Here is a 20,127-nt window from a genome sequence, read left to right on the forward strand (position 1 = left end):
ATATATATGGTCTTACATAATTGACCAAAACATGAAAAAATAACTCTAACACAAATAAATGATTAATTATAATATACATACACAAGGTAAATAATAAAAGAATATGCAAAATCCATGTTAACATTATATATGTTGCATGGTGATAATGACTATATGAGAGAAACTAACAAAAAGCACAAATACCCTAAATGCATAACTAAGACTAGGATATTAAAAAAACAACCAAAAAGGAGTATGATAAGGCTTGAACCTACAACCTCTCACAAGTAAAACAAGGGACTTTCCACTATACCAGTTCAATCTTAATAGTATGGGTTCCAAGTATTAATTTTTATGGGGTTCTTACAAAATTTAATATACCGTCTCTAAGTAATTTTTAAAAAACATCGGTGTCCCGGGACCCCGATCAAACCTATGTGGGTCCGCCCCTGCTACCAGGGTTTTTATTGGGTTCTGCTAGGAACAACAATAGGAATTGAAAAACACCCTCTCAATCCACCACAAACAGAGGGGATTTTGTCTTTAGTTGTTCCTTTATGTTGTATCTTATCCACCGTGGATAGGTTTATCCGCGACAGATAAGATACCCGACAACCCGCGACAATCAAATCGGAATAAAACATCGTATTTTATACGCCGCGGATAGACCTATGCATGACGGATAGGGTCAATGTTGACTTATTGAGCCTTCCGGCTCCCCCTCCTTTCTCTCTGTATATCACAAACACAACACACAAACAAATATACCTCAGGAAAAAAAAGCTATATTTTTGCGTGACACTTTTATCTTAGAAACAAAAAATGTCATGGTTTGAACATCTATTTCCAAACTCGAATGAAAAGCAGTCAGGCTATGCATATATATAACGATCAGTCGGAGCAGCTGGGCTTACCAAATTCGAATGTACTTCCAGACCTGAATGAGGAGCCGGGCTATGCATATAAAAAAAAGTCGGGCTATGCATATAACGAACAGTCGAACTTAGCGAATTCTAACCAGGTTTCTTTGTATATTTATATAATATAATAGAAGTCACTACTTGTTAGGTATTCGCCCTTCGTGGACGGAGGATAACAACACATCGAATACATACAAAGTCCAACCGGCAGAACAACACGGTCATCCTTCGTACCAGATACCAGTAAAAGGGTCGTATTACGGAACCCAATTTTCGTACGAGCTACGTGTAGAGGGTCCATATTACAGAACCCAGTCTTCGTACCAGTTACCTATAGAGGGCCTGTATTACGAAACCCCGTTTTTATACCAGCTACCAGTAGAAGAGCCATTGTATTGATCACGAACAGTACCGAATTACGTTCATGATACCATTCAAGAGGCTGACGGCGAAGGAGGTGAAGATGATGATGATGATGACATATGCGAGACGACAGTTTCGTATGTAACGGATAATGTATGACACAATATGTTTTGTTTAAATTATTATTATTCTTTTGAACAAGCTTTAAAAATGAGCTTATACTTGTTTCAGTTTTTTTATTTTCATAACTAGTTGGTAGAATGGGTTAAGAAGAGAGGACGAGAACATGGTTGTGTTATAGTGGTCCAACGGTCAAGGAACAAAAGTGTGGACCTTGCATGCAAAAGTGTTGCCCATTTAAATTCATTGAGAGGTATAACACGAAAGGTGATTGTTGGAAGATGGAGGTAGTCAACGAGACACACAACCACGGTCCCATTGTATTTGAGGAAGGACACACGCCTCTTAGGAAAATGACTGATTAGGAACTTGATATAGTTGAGACGTTACACCAGTAGGGGGTGAGGTTGGATAAATTTAAATCAGTCTTATGGGGTCAGTTTCCTAATAACAAATGTATTATTAAGCATGTATACAATGTCGTGAGGATCATTAAGGCGCAAACTAAAATTGGCAATACCCCCATAAAGGTACTTGAATGCCATTCGAATTTGACTATTTAAAACGAACATTTGTAATACTTATTAACGTTTTATTTAACCCAATGCAGGCACTTGAAAATTTTATCCATAACAATGTGTTTGTGTTTCATACCTGGGAGAATCCTTCCATCAAAGGACGGATGATGTTTTCTCCAGTCATAGGAAGTCGCATACAATGTGGCGTGCATTCCCTGATGTTTTTTGATTGACACGACGTACAATACCAACATGTATAAGTGGACTTTTATTCAGTTTGTTGGTGTAATGTCGACATTGTAGTTGTTTTGTATTGCGCACACAGTTATAATTAGGGAACGAGAAGGTAACTTCACGTAGGCCCTTGAGCGACTTAAAAGAATGGTCGACGTTTGTAGGGAGCCGCGTGTGATCGTGATTGACAGGTACATATCCCTGATGAACTCGTGTGATATCATCCCAAATGCTACAAAAAACCTATGTAGGTGGCACATCATATCGAACATAAAGAAAAAGTGTAAGAGTGTTTATCAGGAAGATATTAGTACTGACTTCGTGTACTGGTGGAAAGTAATGTATATGTCATCAACAACCGCTGACTTTGACTATAACTGCATTCAAATGGAAGCTATGTTAGTTGAACACGGAAGAGACGATGAGTCTTTCACGTGTATGGTTACTAACAATTAATCATATTATAGTTGTACATTTCATAAAGTTTTATTTTTATTTTGTTTTCAGAGGTTTGAAATTATTTTCGTGACAAATGGTTGGTGTCATAAAAACAAAAGTTTGTATGTTGTTGAATTGACGACCGCCAAAACTTCAGCGAGCATATAACAAACCGAGTTGAGAGTCAGCATGCCAACTTCAAGAGGTACCTTCACGGGCCGAACAATACACTAGACTCTACTGTGGCACATGCCCTTGAAGTTGTTGTGACACTCGTCATTTTTCAAACCCGAAAACCCGACCCATTTTAAATTTCAATGTAATTTGGATTTTCATTTATCAATAAGGTTTGAATTTCATGTTATTACGTTGTTTCTGAATATATTGTCACTTTTACACTTTACCCGCACAACACATTTTTAGAATTTTGTTGTCTTAATTTGACCTTAGAAGTTTTAAATAGTTATAATTATAGATTCTGATTATAATAAATATTTCCATAACAATTATATACATTGATGGATAATATGACCCATTACATGTTACACAAAAAATTTTGACTAGCATGTGCATCCATCAAATTAATATTTTAACATCCTTTTGTTAGCAGTTTTATATATTTATTATAAAATAAATAAATAAATTTAAACTCTTTTAAAATGGTCAAACCTCCTCCCACAACGCACTCTCCTAATCAATTTTATCATTAAAATATTCTTAAGAGTAGCCTTCTCATTTTAGTATAAATAAGAACCTACTCCTACCCATTTCATTGTTTACACCAATCTTTGACAAGTTCAAGAGAATTATTGTTTTTATTTTTAATTTCAAAGGTAGGATTTTAATTATGAAAGTCTTCTTCATCTTATTTCTTTTTATTTTAATTATTGTTCATATTAGTTAATCAAATGCTCACATGACCATAACACAATCATGTCTAAAGGAATCACATAATCCATACACCATGGTGTATAGGGTGGATGAGACAAAGACCACAAGAAGATGATCGATTACACGAAGGCTACACTTGAAACGTTCTCACGTCCTTATTTTATGTTTTGAATCGTTACATTTTATTTAAAGGACCCAAGGATTTTTAATAATATATGCTCGTAAATTTATAATCATATCCAAAAAATTCCATAGTTTTATTTCATCAAAATCCTTTTAGAAATCGTTAAAACATCGCTAGAAGCAATGTTTCAGTTTTGACATTAGATCTAACCGTCAAAGAAAGAGGCATATCTTGTTTATAACAAACTGAAAAGGTGCAATACTGGATTCTATGATAAACTTCATTGAAATGCGGTTATAACAAATATATTTACGCATTTTAATTCATTCGTATGAATTCGCAATCAATATTTTATAAACAGTGTACAAATTCGTATCCTTTGATTTACATGGTTATTTTGGCCTATTTAGGGTACGGATTTGTAAAAATATTCTAAATAAAAGTTGTTCAAAACATTATATTTTAGTAGACTGGAAAGTCTTGATTTATAATTAAATTGTTTGATATTTTAAATACCTTAAAAAAACAGAACAGTTTCGTGTCCAAAAACTGATTTTGTATTTCATCTTCCTTTTTGATATTTTCATTGTTTTTATCTTATCATTTATTCATTAGATTTAGTATTCCTTACTCTTATCCTAAAACAAATTTCTAAACATGGTTTTAGTGCTTCATGGTTAGGATTGATCAAGTCACACCAACATCCAATCCTTTCACTCGCCAATCATTGTGAGTTTCTCACATCCCCATTTTTAACGCTTTTACACATTTTGGGGGTAGCATATATATATATATATATATATATATATATATATATATCCTATCAAATCAACTGATTAGTTATATTTTCCAACTACAATTCACATCATGGACTTGTGTGTTACTTGATTACTTGCTCAAAACTTATCTGCACATGATTTCCTCAATAAGTATGATCATATGCCCCCTTTCACTTAGGACCATTTTGTTATGAGTGGAAAAGGGACCCCCCTGTAGGTTCCCAGCCGGATTTACACAGGAGTATCTCGTAACACGAGGGTGCGGAATCCCCTACGTATACGATACGAGTGCTTAGACAATGAACACGTAAATCACACGCAACACACAAGTATATAAGATAATACTAGTTATATTGCAAAAGAATATAACCAAGGAACAAACACGTGACTCAGAGAATCACACAAAACACAGTCGTTCGGAATTTTTTCATCTAAAGAGCCAAAGTTAGAGTTTATATAACTCGACAACTTCGCCTAACATACTAGGCGAATTTGTCCTAATTTCGCTCTAAACCAAGTTCGCTAAAACACAGGCGAACATATAAGAACTAGTTCAACACAATACGAACAATATAAACGATTACAGAAACAAATAAACACGAGATACTGAACTACTGGCATTATGCACCAACAGACTCCCCCTTGGCAGTAGCTTCATATCTCTATCTTCTTTCTCGTGTCTTGTAATCCAAAAAAGTCACGTACCCACCGTCTTCAATCATGAGTGCCCTGTCTCACACAGATAGAGACCACCCTCTGGTACTTCTTTGCTTCATCCTTCCACGCAGGAATATAGAAAATCTTCTTATCATTAAGTACCTGCAAATATGCTTTAGACAAATTAACCAAGTGCATCGGATCATACACCCTTAGGATCTCCTGTTCATCCTCATCTTCCATCACAGCTTCAGCAGTCTGGCAATCAACATACCACCATTTTAGATCCTTCAGCACATCCTTGGGCATCAGCTTCATTGGAACCTTTTTAAAGCATCGAATCGGCTTGTATTTCATTACCATCCAGGGCTTACCATCAGCCCGCATGCCTCGTTCCTTGTCTTCGACCAACTTCCCTTTCTGAGGCTTCAACAATTCAAACTTTTTCTCTTTCACACTTTCCTTCCGCACAATCTTTCCAACCCATCTTGCAAAGTTGTCGTCACTTCGATTATTCAATCTCAAATGTGCCAAATCTTTCACCTCACACTCAGGTAAGGTGTTGAGCGATCTCAAAGCCTTATTAAAGTACTGAACCCTATCATATCGCTTTATCACAAAAATTTTAGCTGCTCATCATACAACCAACAGATAATACCTTTCTTTGATTCAGCATAGCCCTTGATATTGTAACTTTTCTTGAACATTGTTGGTACCGCAGGCTTCTTTGTCTTGAAGAGCCACTGAGCAGAGCCTTCTTTCCATCTTGGCTGTTCTTCCCACTCAGACTCACTCGATACATTTTCATCTTGACCCAGCTTTACCTCATTAACACTTGGAATATCATGCTCTACACCATCATCAACTATCTCCCCTTCTTTTAACTCACTATCAATTTCTATCTGTTCCCCAATCTTTTCAATCTCACTAGCCGTCAATACATCATCAACTGAATCATCTTCATCATTACCCAACACCTCCTCATCGTCTACAACCACCACTATGTCACCACCTGTACTGCTTGACGGACCAGCAGACTCCCCCTGAGATGTGGAAGTCCCAAGATTTTGTTCAGTTTTTGGCAACTCACCACCTGCATCTTTCGAAGCATTGGGACCATCGTCTATGTCTTGCCTCTTCTTTGTTCTCAATTCATCACCCTTGTAGCTCGTCTCCCCCTAAGATGCTAAGAACTGTTTAAGAGCATCAAAAAGTTTACCATGTTCAACGAGAAGTGATGATTGTATCTGATTTTCTACCACAAGCCGCTGAATAGCTTGCGTCTGAATGAGATTGATCCGCGACTGTTCAGCAACTACCCGTTCAAGAGCCGAAATCCTTTGAGAGTCAGACAGAGTAGCATCAAAGTCAAACCGCATATGAGAAATATCTTGAGCATACAGCGGTGGAATTCCCAAACTCGCTGGAATATCAGAGGTAGGCTGAAAAGTAACCGTGGGTGGTATAGAGACAGGTAACCCAGCAGTCGCTACCAGCGTCGACTCAACAAATCTAGCGACTACATCTGATGGAGTAAGGATAGGAGGTGGTAAGGAAACAATCTCCGGTGCTGTAAACTGGAACGTGGTTGGAGGAATACCAAAGGATGATAATACAGTCACCAAGGGTACACTTGAGGTGACTGGTAAAGAAACTGCCAAAGAGACCGGTAACATAGACATACCCGATAATGATGGTGGAGTAAAATGAACAACCCTTGAACTTTCACCAACTTTAGAACTTTCACCAACCTTTGCCTTCTTTGATCTTCGTACCAAACGATACAAATCCTCCTAAAAATATGATTCACTATCGTCTGAGTCTTTCTTTCGTTTGCCATGAATTCTTTCTTGTGTGGCAAGAATTTGCTGTGCTTCGACTATATCGTCAGTGGAGGAATCAGAGACAGTTCCCTCAGAATCCGCCACAGATGTACCAACCAAGGAAACATTTACACTAGACACCTCAATGACTGAGGCCTGAACTTCAGCAGCTGGATCAAGTTTTTCCATATCAAAGAATCCTTGCCCTCCAATGGCAACTTCAAGATCAACCTGTTCTTCTGGGGCTGCAACAGGATCAGTAGGCGGTGCTTGCTGTACCACGGGTGGTGGTTGAACCACAGGAGGTGGTTGAGGGATATTAGCTTGTTGCGGTGCCGAATCAAGAAGTTCATCACCTGGAGGAGCAACATAGGCAGGATTCACTAAGTACCCAAACAAAGGAGTGTGCCTTGGACATAACTCTTCCCTGCTACGTGCACTCGATGATCGACATTGAGCAAAAATTCTCTTAGAAACACTCTCCACATAAGAAATAGGACGTCGTTGTGGCAGATTGGGAGCTACATGATTTAGAATCATCTGTAATAATCTTGGGTACATCAAAAATCTTTCTCGTGCCACTGCATGCCGCTGTCGATCGATCTCATAGAATATCATCTAACTGAAACTGTAAGGCTTGTTGTAAGTCAACGCAGTCATCGCCGATTGCATTGTTGCACCCATACCATCTGTACCAGCTTTGCGACCAGACATACACACAATCATTACATGCATCAGAAATCTCCACTGATCTAATAAGAACCCCTTCCTTTTCTGAGAGTCTGCCAATGGTGCTGAATACCCCATACGAACAAAAGCACCATTTCGGAAAGTAGCCGAAAAGTCAGTAGGGTTGTCAGTAGTCTCAACCCCAAACTGTAAAGCTTCCCGGATCTGATTGGCTGAGAACTGAACCACTTGATTGTTAACAGTAGCACGCATCACAGGTGGGTCAACATGACAGTCATACTCAACCGTGTTCCAGAAATCTTCAATGTTTGGTAGTGAGATCGGAAGAGTAGTAGTGATGGCATGGAAAATACGTGAGCGAATAAGAAACGTAATGATCTCACGAAAGTCATTAGTTGCACGACCATCCGGATCCAAGGTAAGAAACGAGGGAGGCACTGGCTGAATTGGAACTTGAGGACGACTAAATCTCATAAATGATAGAGCCGACGACTGCATTTGCATCGTAGTTGGAGCAGGAGATGTAGCAATCGTCGTGATAGGAGATGTCGGCATGGGAGACATCATCAATTGTGATATCGAAGCGAATCTCGGATCAGTGGATGCCGTCGTCATGAGAGTAATAACCGGAGCACTAACAGTAGTAGGTACCACTGGCAGTTGTCGAGGAACAGATGACCTTGGTTCGTAGGGACCAATCTCCACACCACTTCCCCTATGTACCCGCATCTTCTTGGGCTTCTGAGTCATAATTGCTTTTCCCATTCGTTTGCGTTGAGCAGCTTCAAAAGGTGCTGCCTCAACCACCTGCCGTCCACCAGCTCCCCCATTTCCACCACCACCCCCGTCATCACCATCATTCCCGTCATTGTTTCCACCTGGTCCGTCTTCACGTTCGAAATTGGAATCAACATGGATCCAATGATAATCTGATGGACATACATAATTAGGATTCGCCAAATAACCAATTAAACGCTTAGCCCTTGGTCTATTCTCAGCAGTTTTTTTATGCGTCTTCATATGTTTCATCGTATCTTCAATCATATGTTCCAAGACCAATACATCATAAACCTACATCTAATCAATAATTAAATCATGAATTAGATTGTTGATGATGAGCTGAAGAAAGCGAGGATACATCAAAAACTTGTTCTTCCGATGTCAAACCAAGCAGTTCTCCTTCAGATGATATAAAATCAGCTTAGGGAAATTGAACGACTTGTTCAGTATCAGCGCAACAAACGCAGATTCGTTATCATTTCTTGTTGCGCATAACCTTCATTTGTTATCATTTAATTTAACGAATGGAGTCCATTCATTACAACATTGTAACGAATGGGGTGTTAATTAACAAAGTAAAAAATGAGTTTTCATTTTTAACTTTACAAGGATTAAATATGCATCAAAATCTGTGTTTTGATGAACTTTACCTTAAAACTTTTACCACACCGGGTAAAAACCATTACCTTAACGTGTTTTACGTGAAAAACACATAAGTTAAAATAATTAACTTAAAAATGTGGGAAAATATTTTTGTATTTTCTTTTTCAAATTCACCCTTAGCTCGGAAATCGAAAATATTTTTGGAGTTTGAATATTTTTGAAATTAAAACAGAATTAAGAACTAAGACACATATGAAATCTATTCTACGAAAGCAGTACATATTTTTGTGAGTTGAGTAGAGAATCAAATTGACCAAATCGCCCTTCGACCATAGTTTTATATTTCAGCGTTGCTATGACTGGTGTTAAGTTAGTCATTGGTATTGTTGTCCACTTAAACTTTAACAACAAACATTTCTGAAATTTCAGTGATATGATTAGATTTGTTCTATTAACCACGACTTGTAAGTGCCCCCCCATCTTTCAGACCCAATTTGTATATCTCATATCATGAAGCTTATCATGTATATCTTTTTCTTACTAAAAATGATTAGCTGTGACTCATGCAAAAATAACAAATAGAAAATAAAGCAAAAGGATAAAATTTTTCCTTAAGATCGGTATTACTACACGCATATAAGGTTCCATTTTAACAAAATAAAAAAGATAAAATAAATTGAAATTGTACAGGCCTTAACCTCCAGTTCGGTACATTGCTATATAGTTTATGCGGAGAATATCCAAGGATTTAATGACACACCAAGAAAATAAAGTAGAATACTTAGGCCTTAACCCTTAGATCGGTATTCCTACACGCGTAGAGAGTCCACGACTTAAGCAAAAATAAAGAAAAAATAAAGTTGAATTTCTTTACAAAATGAAAATAAAAATAAGTTGATTATCCTAGCAAAATAAACGCATGCACACACATCAATATTTAAAAAGTTTTTGAGACTTAAAGATTATATTAACCATGCTTACAGATGTTAATCCATCATTTTCGGCTAGCATTTATGTTTATATCATTTACTTTTTCTTACTTGCTTGTTTTAAAGCCTACAGTGCACTAATACAAGTAAGCACACAACCTTTTAAGCTTATTTCTTACTAGATTTGGGACTAGATGACCAATGTACAATCATATTCTCTCTTTGCTTCAAAACTCATTTTTGAGGAGCATATTTTTTTAATGTTTATGGATTTTTTAAATATTTGAATGCTTTTGGATTTTATCTATACAAATGAAAAGCACAATATTGTTGTATTTTTCCTTTTCTATCCGAAAAACCAAAATATTAAAGAAAATAAAAAGCAAACTTAAAAACTATACAAACAAAAAATGATTATCCGAGCTTAGAGTTTTCAGCAACAGTTTTCAAACCATTTAGACCAAGCAAAATTTTAAATCACGTATTATCAAATGCTTTGGTAAAAGGTTAGCCTTTTGATAATCCGTGTGCACCTAATCTATGTCGATTAATTTCTTTTCATAGCAATCACGAATAAAATGATATCTAATATCAATATGTTTCGTTTTTGAGTGGTGCACAGGGTTCTTCGTCATACAAATAGCATCAGAGTTATCAATAAATATGAGAGTAGTAAGAAACTTCAAACCAATCTCGCAAGTGTTGCTAGATCCATAAAACCTGTGAATAACAACTCGAGGATGCCACGTATTCGGCTTCTGTGGTTGAAGTGGAGACAGGTGGCTGCTTCTTACACTACCAGGAAACAAGTCGGCTTCCTAGAAATTGACAACCCGTTGTAGTTGATTTGAAGTTGATCTTACCCCCTCCATAATCCGAATCGGAAAACGCAGTGAGATCAAAACTATCATCCTTGGGATACCATATTCCAATGTCAGAAATAACCCTTAGATAGTGAAATATACGTTTAATCGCCTCCATATGAGTCACTCGGGGACTCACTTGATAGCTGGAACATAAGAAAACAACAAACACAATATCAGGACGCGACGCAGTTAGATACATTAAAGAACTTATCATGGCTCGGTATAGGGTCGGATCAACGGTATCCTCCAATTCGTTTGTTGATAAATTGTGACCCACGGGAAGAGGAGTAGAAGAGATTTTTTAGGCAGTTATCTTGAATCGGCTTAAGACGTCGTTCACATACTTCGTCTGATGAATGAATATTCCGTCTTCAGACTTTTGAACCTGCAACCCCTAAAAGAAATTCATTTCCCCATTGAGCTCATCTTAATCTGTAGTTTTTTGAACAAACATGATGTCATCGACATAATCTGGACGAGGAGCAAATCCTCTCCAACAGTCTTGTAGAATAGGGTACTGATGTGATGCGTGCGGTGTGGTAAAAAAGTAAAGGATGGGGATTTAGCTCTCGCACAAGATCGTGTTTTAAATTTATAAAAGTGATTTCTACTAAGAATAAACACACACAAAATAGGCAAGTGTACCTATCGTATATTTAGAATAGTATTGGTAAGAACCAAGTATTGATCCGTGGACACAAATTTTTCTAATAATAAATCTTTGTTTTACTTTAATCGGAAGGCATAATCATTTTAGGGTTGATTTTCAACCTTTAATAGAAATACTTATATATAATATATAGGTGACAAGAAGAGAAATTCCAAACGAGTAAATCAATTATATGAAGGTTACCATCTAAGATCAAGAATGCACTCCATTCTTCCTTGATGATTATTAAGTAAACATGTGATAAACTTGCCCTAATAATATATGATAGAATAGCCCCTCATTTCTAAGTGAACATATTCTATGACATAAAAGAAAGTAGCATGCATATTTTCAAGTCCATCCTTGCTTAATCTCATACTACCACTAGAATGTCAATTTAAGTAGGAAAGTAGTTTAGTAAAGTCGAAAGATTAGGATTGACTTCGATTTCTCAAATACCAATTCTAACAAATTAGGGTGGTTATAGTTTAGTCACACAACCTCCCCTTGGTTGATTTAATTAGGTTATAAGTACACATTCCATTATCATATGATTTCTTTAAATAACATGATAACATAAGCAAACGTGTTAACAATGTTATTTCAGAATTATCAAAACTAGAGACATAGATCATAGCTTATATCTCATCATTTCTAAGTATAATATAAGGATCCATGTATTATCTTGAATAAGTTATCAAAGTATTCTTTTTTTACCATTTCTAGTCTCCAAGAACATGAGTGAATCATGAATGATTGTTAATCATCAACTTTTATTTGTTGAGTTAAAGTGATAAAACATTTTTCATCAAAGGAAAATTGCAAGATAGCCATGTACTTTACTAAACTAAATCACATATTTAAGATAACCATCAAGTTAAACAAAGCTTCTTCATAGAAATTAGATGGTAAATGGAGTTTAGCTCATAATGAGCATGGATATGAACATTAAAAGAGATGAAGATAACAAACACATGATCAAACTAGAAAAATCTAACCAAATGTGGGTTAATCTTCCTTCTTCAGTGGTGATAGATGATGATGATGATAACCTCCAAGCCTTCAAACTCTCCACAAGACCATCAATATGAGTGTAAAGTGAGTGTTTTTATAAGAGAATCCCGTATAGAAGTTTTCTTCAAGCACACTTGTTGAATGCAACATGCTCCAATATTTATAGGCAGTCTGGAGGATTAGGCACGACCCCGTGTAAAGGTAGGTACGCCCCCGTGTCCATCTGTACTCTCACATTTAATGCTCTGTCAGATCGTACATGATGACTCACCATGGGGGCGTGCTTCATGGGCACGATCACGTGTTTTTGGTGTCTTGTTATATTTCTTTTGGCTTTTCTAAAAGGTGACCACTACCCCATGTCTCCTGAGGCACGTCCCCATGTTCAGCTGTCCAAATTTTGTCTTTTGTTGCAGAGTTTTGTCTTTACTTGCAAAGGAAAGCATGAGTTCCATGAGGCATGGGGGCGTGTTTCACTGTTTTCTAGGGTTTTCTTTGATTTTTCTTTGGGTTTTCGTTCGTTTCTTCGTTTGAGGATTGAGTTTACCTGAAAATATATTTTAACATGATAAGTAGCTATTTGAACAATATTATTTGATTGAAGTTGCAAGTTTTAGAGATTGTTTGATGGTATAAAGATGTATATTTTTATATACATCAGGTACAATCCCCAGCTCCTCGTTTGAAGCCACTATACGTAAGATGGTCAGCAAGCGTGCCATACCAAGCTCTCGGGGCTTGGTGTAGACCATAAAGAGCCTTGTTTAATCGGTAAACAAGGTCTGGATAGTCCAGATCTTCAAAACTAGGAGGTTGTTTCATGAACACCTCTTCATGAAGTTCTCTGTTAAGAAACGTACTCTTAACATCCATTTGATGTACTTTTATCTTCTTAAGGCTGCATAGGCTAAGAATATTCGTATAGCCTCCAGTCTTGCAACAAGAGCATACACTTCAGTGTAATCTATGCCTTCTTGCTGATGAAACCCTTGAACGACCAAACATGATTTATTCCTTACGATGACCCCACGATCGTCGTTCTTACATTTAAAGACCAATTTGGTCGGAATATGATTCTTAACTCTATCTGGTTTATCAATGAGATCCCATACACCCATTCGACTGAACTGTTGCCACTATTGTTGCATTGCTTCTACCCAAGACGAATCTTCAAGTGCCATACGAACACTCATTGGTTCCATATGAGAAAAAAGAAAGTGTATTTTGTGAGATTCATGATTCTTGAAGAATGCATATTGGCATACACACATTGTACATTAGAATCATTTGCACTAGAAATCTTATGACGTGTCTGAACACCAACATCAATATCACCAATGATGTTGTCCTAAGGATGATACGTGTGAATCCTAAGTGTCGGATTATCAGGCACAACCACGTGATCACTTACGTTATTAAGATTCTCTTCAGCAAAATGACCATCATCTGCGTAAATGGTACTGAAGAAGAATCAACAAAATGACCATCATCTGATGATATAGATATGACATCAGACGTATCAGGATGATCATCTTGTGGTACATCTCTATAATTAGAATCTCTCGGTGTGGAGAACATTTGATCTTCCAAGTAAGCACACAGGGAGATCAATTATGGGAGTAAAATAATTAAATATAGGACTATTGGTTTTTATTGGTCCCAAGTATTTCATTTTTGCCGGCGCTGGTCCCAACTATCACTTTAACTGCCAACGGTCCCAACTTTCACACATGTGTCTGCTACCAGTCCACGACTAACCGAGTACTAACTCCGTTATGTTTTAGCTGACGTGTCCATCCTACGTGTTAAAAAATGTTGAGGTGGCTGCCTGCGTGTATATTAATAACAAAAACCCGTCTCCTCCTGTATATTAATAACAAAAAACCCTAAACCCAAATCGATATCTCCAATCGATCGACGATCAAGAACAACCCCAGATTAAAACCCTAATTCAATCATTGAATCGATCGAACAGGTTACAAAATCTGTTGTGGGCATAAAATTACATACAGGAGGAGACGAAATCACTTCAATTTCACTCACCCAATGACCCAAATGGTTGCCGTCACAGGTTGCGGCGGAGGAAACAGAAGGTCAGACGAAAGTCAACTCTCCATACTGGAGTTAATAATCGCAGCTTTCCGGAAATCAATGGCGGCGTGTCGGGTTGATGATCGGATGGACGAATAGAAACCTAAGTTCCGTCAAATGGAAATTGGTTGGCCGACAGACGTCCAACATTTGACTCACGTTACATTCGACCGGTTTCATGGGTTCCTAGGACTTCCAGTTGAGTTCCAGGTTGAAATCCCGTCTCGTGTTCCCAGTGCAAGGTATATATGTATGTAATTTTATTTATTTGGGGGTTTTTAGTTAGAAATTTATGATATTATTATTTGTTTATGTATTTTTGTTATTAATATACACGCAGGCAGCCACGTCAACGTTTTTTAACACGTAGGATGGACACGTCAGCTAAAACATAACGGAGTTAGTACTCGGTTAGTCGTGGACTGGTGGCAGACACATGTGTGAAAGTTGGGACCGTTGGCAGTTAAAGTGATAGTTGGGACCAGCGCCGGCAAAAATGAAATACTTGGGACCAATAAAAACCAATAGTCGTTAAATAAACTCTCATAATCGAACATCCAATCAGGAAGCTTGCCAGCAGGAGGTGCTGTGTAACTCTGACAGTCAACATGGTACCATTCTTCAACACAACCCGAAGAGAAGTTGAAAACACATTTCTTAGGGGATCCATAGCCGAAGAACTAACCTTCAATAGCCTTCTTCTGAAATTTTCCCGCATCCCATTTTAACATTGTGCAAGGACATCCGAAAGGTTCAAGAAACTTTAAATTAGGTTTGCAGTTATTCAGAAACTCATAACTCGTCATTTGCAACTTCTTAACCGTCAGAACACGATTGAGCATGTAACAAGTAGTATTCACAGCCTCATTCCAAAATTGTATAGGAAGCTTTGAATATTCAAGCATTATTCTTGTTGTTTCAATCAATGTCTGGTTCTTTCATTCAGCAACATTGTTCTGTTGATGTACATATGGAGCACTATATTTCGAATGGATTCCTTTTTGAATACAAAAGAAGTCCAATATAGTATTTTTGAACTCCGTACCATTGTCACTCCGAATACGTCTCACCTTGTGTTTGTAAATTGATTCGATCTTTGTGATTATGTTCTGGACAATAACTGGTGTCTGATCTTTTGAACTCATAAATAACACCCACGAGTACCTCAAATAGTTATCGATCACGACTAAAAAACACCAGTCTCCAGCAATACTCGCACGATTCACAGGACCAAACAAATCCATCTGAATCGTTCCAGTTCTGTATCAATGGAATTAAATAAACAGTGCGACTTCTTCTTCTTCCTTTGCCCTTCTTGCATGCAATACAGTGATCGGTTAACTTGAAGTGCTTCAGAGAAACCACTTCCACCAAATCATTTGCCATCAGATAGTTCATCTTTCTGACATGAATGTGACTCATACGCCTATGCTACATAATCGAGTCTTTCTCAATTGCTTTTGAGACAAAACACGTTTCAACAGATGTGAAAGTTTATACTATAGTACTCATGTTAAGTACATGAATATCATTCGACCGAGGAGAATGGATAACAACCTTGTCTTATGGAATGACATATCCTGGTTTGAGTATTATGCACTCCTTGTCTGTAAACACCGTGGTGTACTTTTTATCACAAATATGAGATACACTTAGAAAATTGTGATCCACCTTGTCACCATAATTAACTTCCTCGAACGTAATACGACCGTTCGATATATCCACTTATTTCGTAATCATGCCCCCATAATTACCTGCAAACAATATATAACCCCCTTGTATTTTCTTCACATTGGCTAGTAGGTCGATATTACCGGTAACGTTACGAGAGCTTCCACAATCCATGATCCAATTTTCTCCGGATATAGTCTTGCATAAACTCTACACATAACGAAACATGATTAGACTAAAAAAGCAGCCCAGGCCCCATTCATGGGCACCTCTTTCACTTCAACAGAAGGTTTAACTTTAACTGAATCCAAATGTGGTTTAGATGCTTGTGAATATGTCACTAGTCTCTTAGACTTTCGTCTCAGATACGCATCTTGAACCACGTTTGTGTTGGCATTCTTGCAAATTGGTTATGTAGGAACAAACAATTTGGGTTTTTAGTTAACTGAGGTTTCATTAACATGAACCACCTTGCGTGGATTCACATTTTGAAACATTATGTGGGTCTCGTCAACATGAGACATGGGTCTCTTGAGAATTTCCTTAACCACAGGAACCTTTTTGGGTTGTTCCTTATTAAATGGATGAATATTCTACACTTTTCGCGTTCCATAATTTCTTACAGCATGCCCTCGTTGGCCACATAATAAGCATGTTCTCATGTCTAGGAACGCACGCTGCGGTTTGACAGAAGCTTGTGCAACAGAAGGTTTACGAGAATCACTTGGAACTTTAACTATATCTTCATCATTAAACACTACAACCGTTTTCTTTTTATAAAACCCCAAGTTTGAACAATTTGAAAAACTTTGTAAATTGTTGGTTCCAGTAGAACTAACAAACACTACTAGTTTAATAGTATTGAAAGATTGTTTAAAACTTGGTTTAAGGATAGGCTTGTTTAACGACTTGGATCTTGCAAAAGCTTGTTCAAGATCATTCAGTTTTGATGTTTCATTTTGAAAGATGCTTTCAATCAACTCTGGATTGATCAGAATAAGCAGAATGTCTTTTTTAGTGAAACTTTCCTAAAACCATTTAATTTAAACACATGACATGTGTTTACATTAGCAGGAGTAGGATTGCTGAAGCACATCAAATACTCATCATAAATTTTTGGTTTTTCTGAAGTCTTGGGTTTAGCTTTATACGATTGTAATTTGTTCTCTTTAGATACAGTTGAACCATACACAGCGTCCTCAAACTCTTGAGGATCACATAGAATATGATTAGAACAAGGATTGTTCTGTTCCTTGTGTATAACTTCAGGTTCAACTATGTGCTCAATGATAACCTCCTCAACAAAAACTTTATTACTTTGAATCTGAGGTCCTTGAGTTGACGACTCAGCAGTAACTTTTTCTTTTTCACTTTGTTTAGGTTTCTCCATTTGAATGACTTATTCATTGTTCTTAGATGAAGAAACATTTGAACTTGTCAGAATTAACAACTTCTTATTTTCCAGAAAACAGATTTTGTGAATAGTCATTATGCAATGGTGGAGGAACATCAACAAAGCCTAAACCATTTTTAGAACACTTTTGTTTACCTGATACTTCAATTATTTCATTCAACAAAAAGGATGAATTTTTAAATTTGTCTAACTTACTTTTCAACTCAAGTACTTCATTTTCAAGCTCAGTTATTTTTGTTCTTTGCTTGAGGATTTCCTGGAACTGTTTCTCATTGAGAATCATTTTTACTAAAAGTTCGGCTTTCAAATCATGATTACTATTAGACAATTCATCAGTTTTAGTTTTAGATTTCTTTTGTAAATCCGATGATTGTCCATAGTTATCTTTGATTGAAGCAAGTTCCTTCAGCAGTGATTTATTTTGAGCATGAATCAAGTCATATTTTGACTTAACAGTCTCACAATCAGAACATGACACAATTTCAGATAATTTAATAGAGACAGAAGTAGGACTAACCTCATCAATCTTGGGCATACATGCAAAAGTAGTTGGTTGCATGTTGCATGAGATATCTGAGTCTGATTGAGTCTCTGATTCGTTCTCGGTTGTCAACCCATCACCTTGAGCGTCTTGAAAGTTCTCAACTTGTTCAAACATGGAAAGATTAGCTTGATTGCCATTGCCCACCAGGCGTTGATTCTAGTTAATCCCTTAAATTATGAGTAGAGCTTGTGAACCGGAAGCTTGAGAAGTATCACCCATAAGCTTTTTCTTTAGTCTCGTTATACTTTTTACCCGAGCTTCTATCTTGATTGCGGGGTCCATTGTAATACTTCTTCGGTTTGTCACACTCTTTGGCAAAATGACCAAAGTCTTGGCAGTTGTAACATTTAACTTTAATCTTATCAAATCCAACCCGCTTGTTCAATGTCGGTAAATCTTTACCAGTTCTTTGCATGAACTTCTTCACTTTACGCACTATCATAGCCATGATTTTATACTTTAGATCCATCAATTCTAAATCATCCGGATCAATTTGATCATAATCTTCATATGTCAGTTCACTCGTGGCAATTTTACCACTCACAAAATTTTCATATGAACTCATGAAAGCACTAAGAAGCAAAGTGTTGGTCAACTTCTTTCATGTTCACATTTGGTGGTTAAGTAAAGACATTACTAGCACCATTTGATCCACCAGAATTTGTATTTGAACCAAACTCCATGAAACAAACATTTGGCATTGGTTCATTAAATGAAGATGACACATCTTGAGAAGATTGAGTGAGGAAAGCATTGATTGGGGCTGTGGTGCTGCTCAATGGTAAAGATCCTCCATATAATGTTGGATCTTGATTTTCTTTTGAAGAATTTTGACACCTCATATCATACTCTCTTTCTTCAATTTTCTGCATAAACTCCATAGCAATGACATCTTCATTCTTAAAGAAACTGTTTTCTTTCAACACAAGCTGAAAAGTTGAATAAGAACCAGGTAGAGCATTCTTGACAGTATCAATTTTATCAGATTCATTTGGTTCCATCTTAAGTTTATTCATCTCAGCAATAAGATGATTAAAATCTAGTCATCGTTTCCTTTAAAATCTCACCCTTCAATAAATTAAAGTTTCTGAATTAAAACTTTAACATAACTTTCTTGCTTTTTTATGTGTTTCTCATACTTCTCATCTTGATGTGTTGAAACAAAGATGCACATGTAAGACCCCGTTACCGGTGCCTCACATTTGGACGTTGGATTTACTCATAAACATAGTTCTATTCATCAGAGTTAAATAAAACATACGTGGAATATTAAAACTTTCAAAAAAAGCATTACTTAAATCCATAACTTGTTTTAACACGGTATCTAGTCTTTCAAAATAAACTAAACTTTAAACATAAACGTCTTGAGTCTCCCGATGCCAGCCTTTTATTCAATGCCACGTGTCCCCTCAAGCGAACTGCCTCATCCAACTCACCTGCACGCATACTAAAATTCAGCTACGCTGAGTGAGTTCTAGTTAATCAAACATAATACAATATATATGCTTACCTTCAATCATGCATCTGAAGATACATAATAATTATTTTGCTAATTTACTCTCATTACATAATTTCATACGTATATTCATACTTTAATACTTTCATATTATATAGATACTGTCCATTCTATATAAGATATTATTAGGGTCTGGTCCCTCTTTCCTTTGTCTATCTCAGATATTTTAGGGTCTGGTCCCTTTCTTGTCTATCTCAGATATTATTAGGGTCTGGTCCCTGTTTACTTCTCTATCTCAGATATTATAGAGGGTCTGGTCCCTCCTTCTCTATCTCAGATATTATTAGGGTCTGGTCCCTCTTTCCTCATCTTCGTACATACTATCTTTACATACCCATAACATACATACTTTCTTTAATCAATCACACATATTCATATATTGTACATATATCTATCATACACATTCGTCCATCATAAACGTACCTCCATTGTTGGCACGTGCAATATCCGAAGATCGTTCACGTACCGACAAGCTTTCATTCACATTTAAGATATATATACATAACATATAAAC

Source organism: Bidens hawaiensis, unplaced genomic scaffold, assembly GCF_021521415.1.
Source record: "Bidens hawaiensis isolate Kalapana, Puna unplaced genomic scaffold, B.hawaiensis_p1.1 tig00019918_1, whole genome shotgun sequence".
Taxonomy (NCBI): Eukaryota; Viridiplantae; Streptophyta; class Magnoliopsida; order Asterales; family Asteraceae; genus Bidens; species Bidens hawaiensis.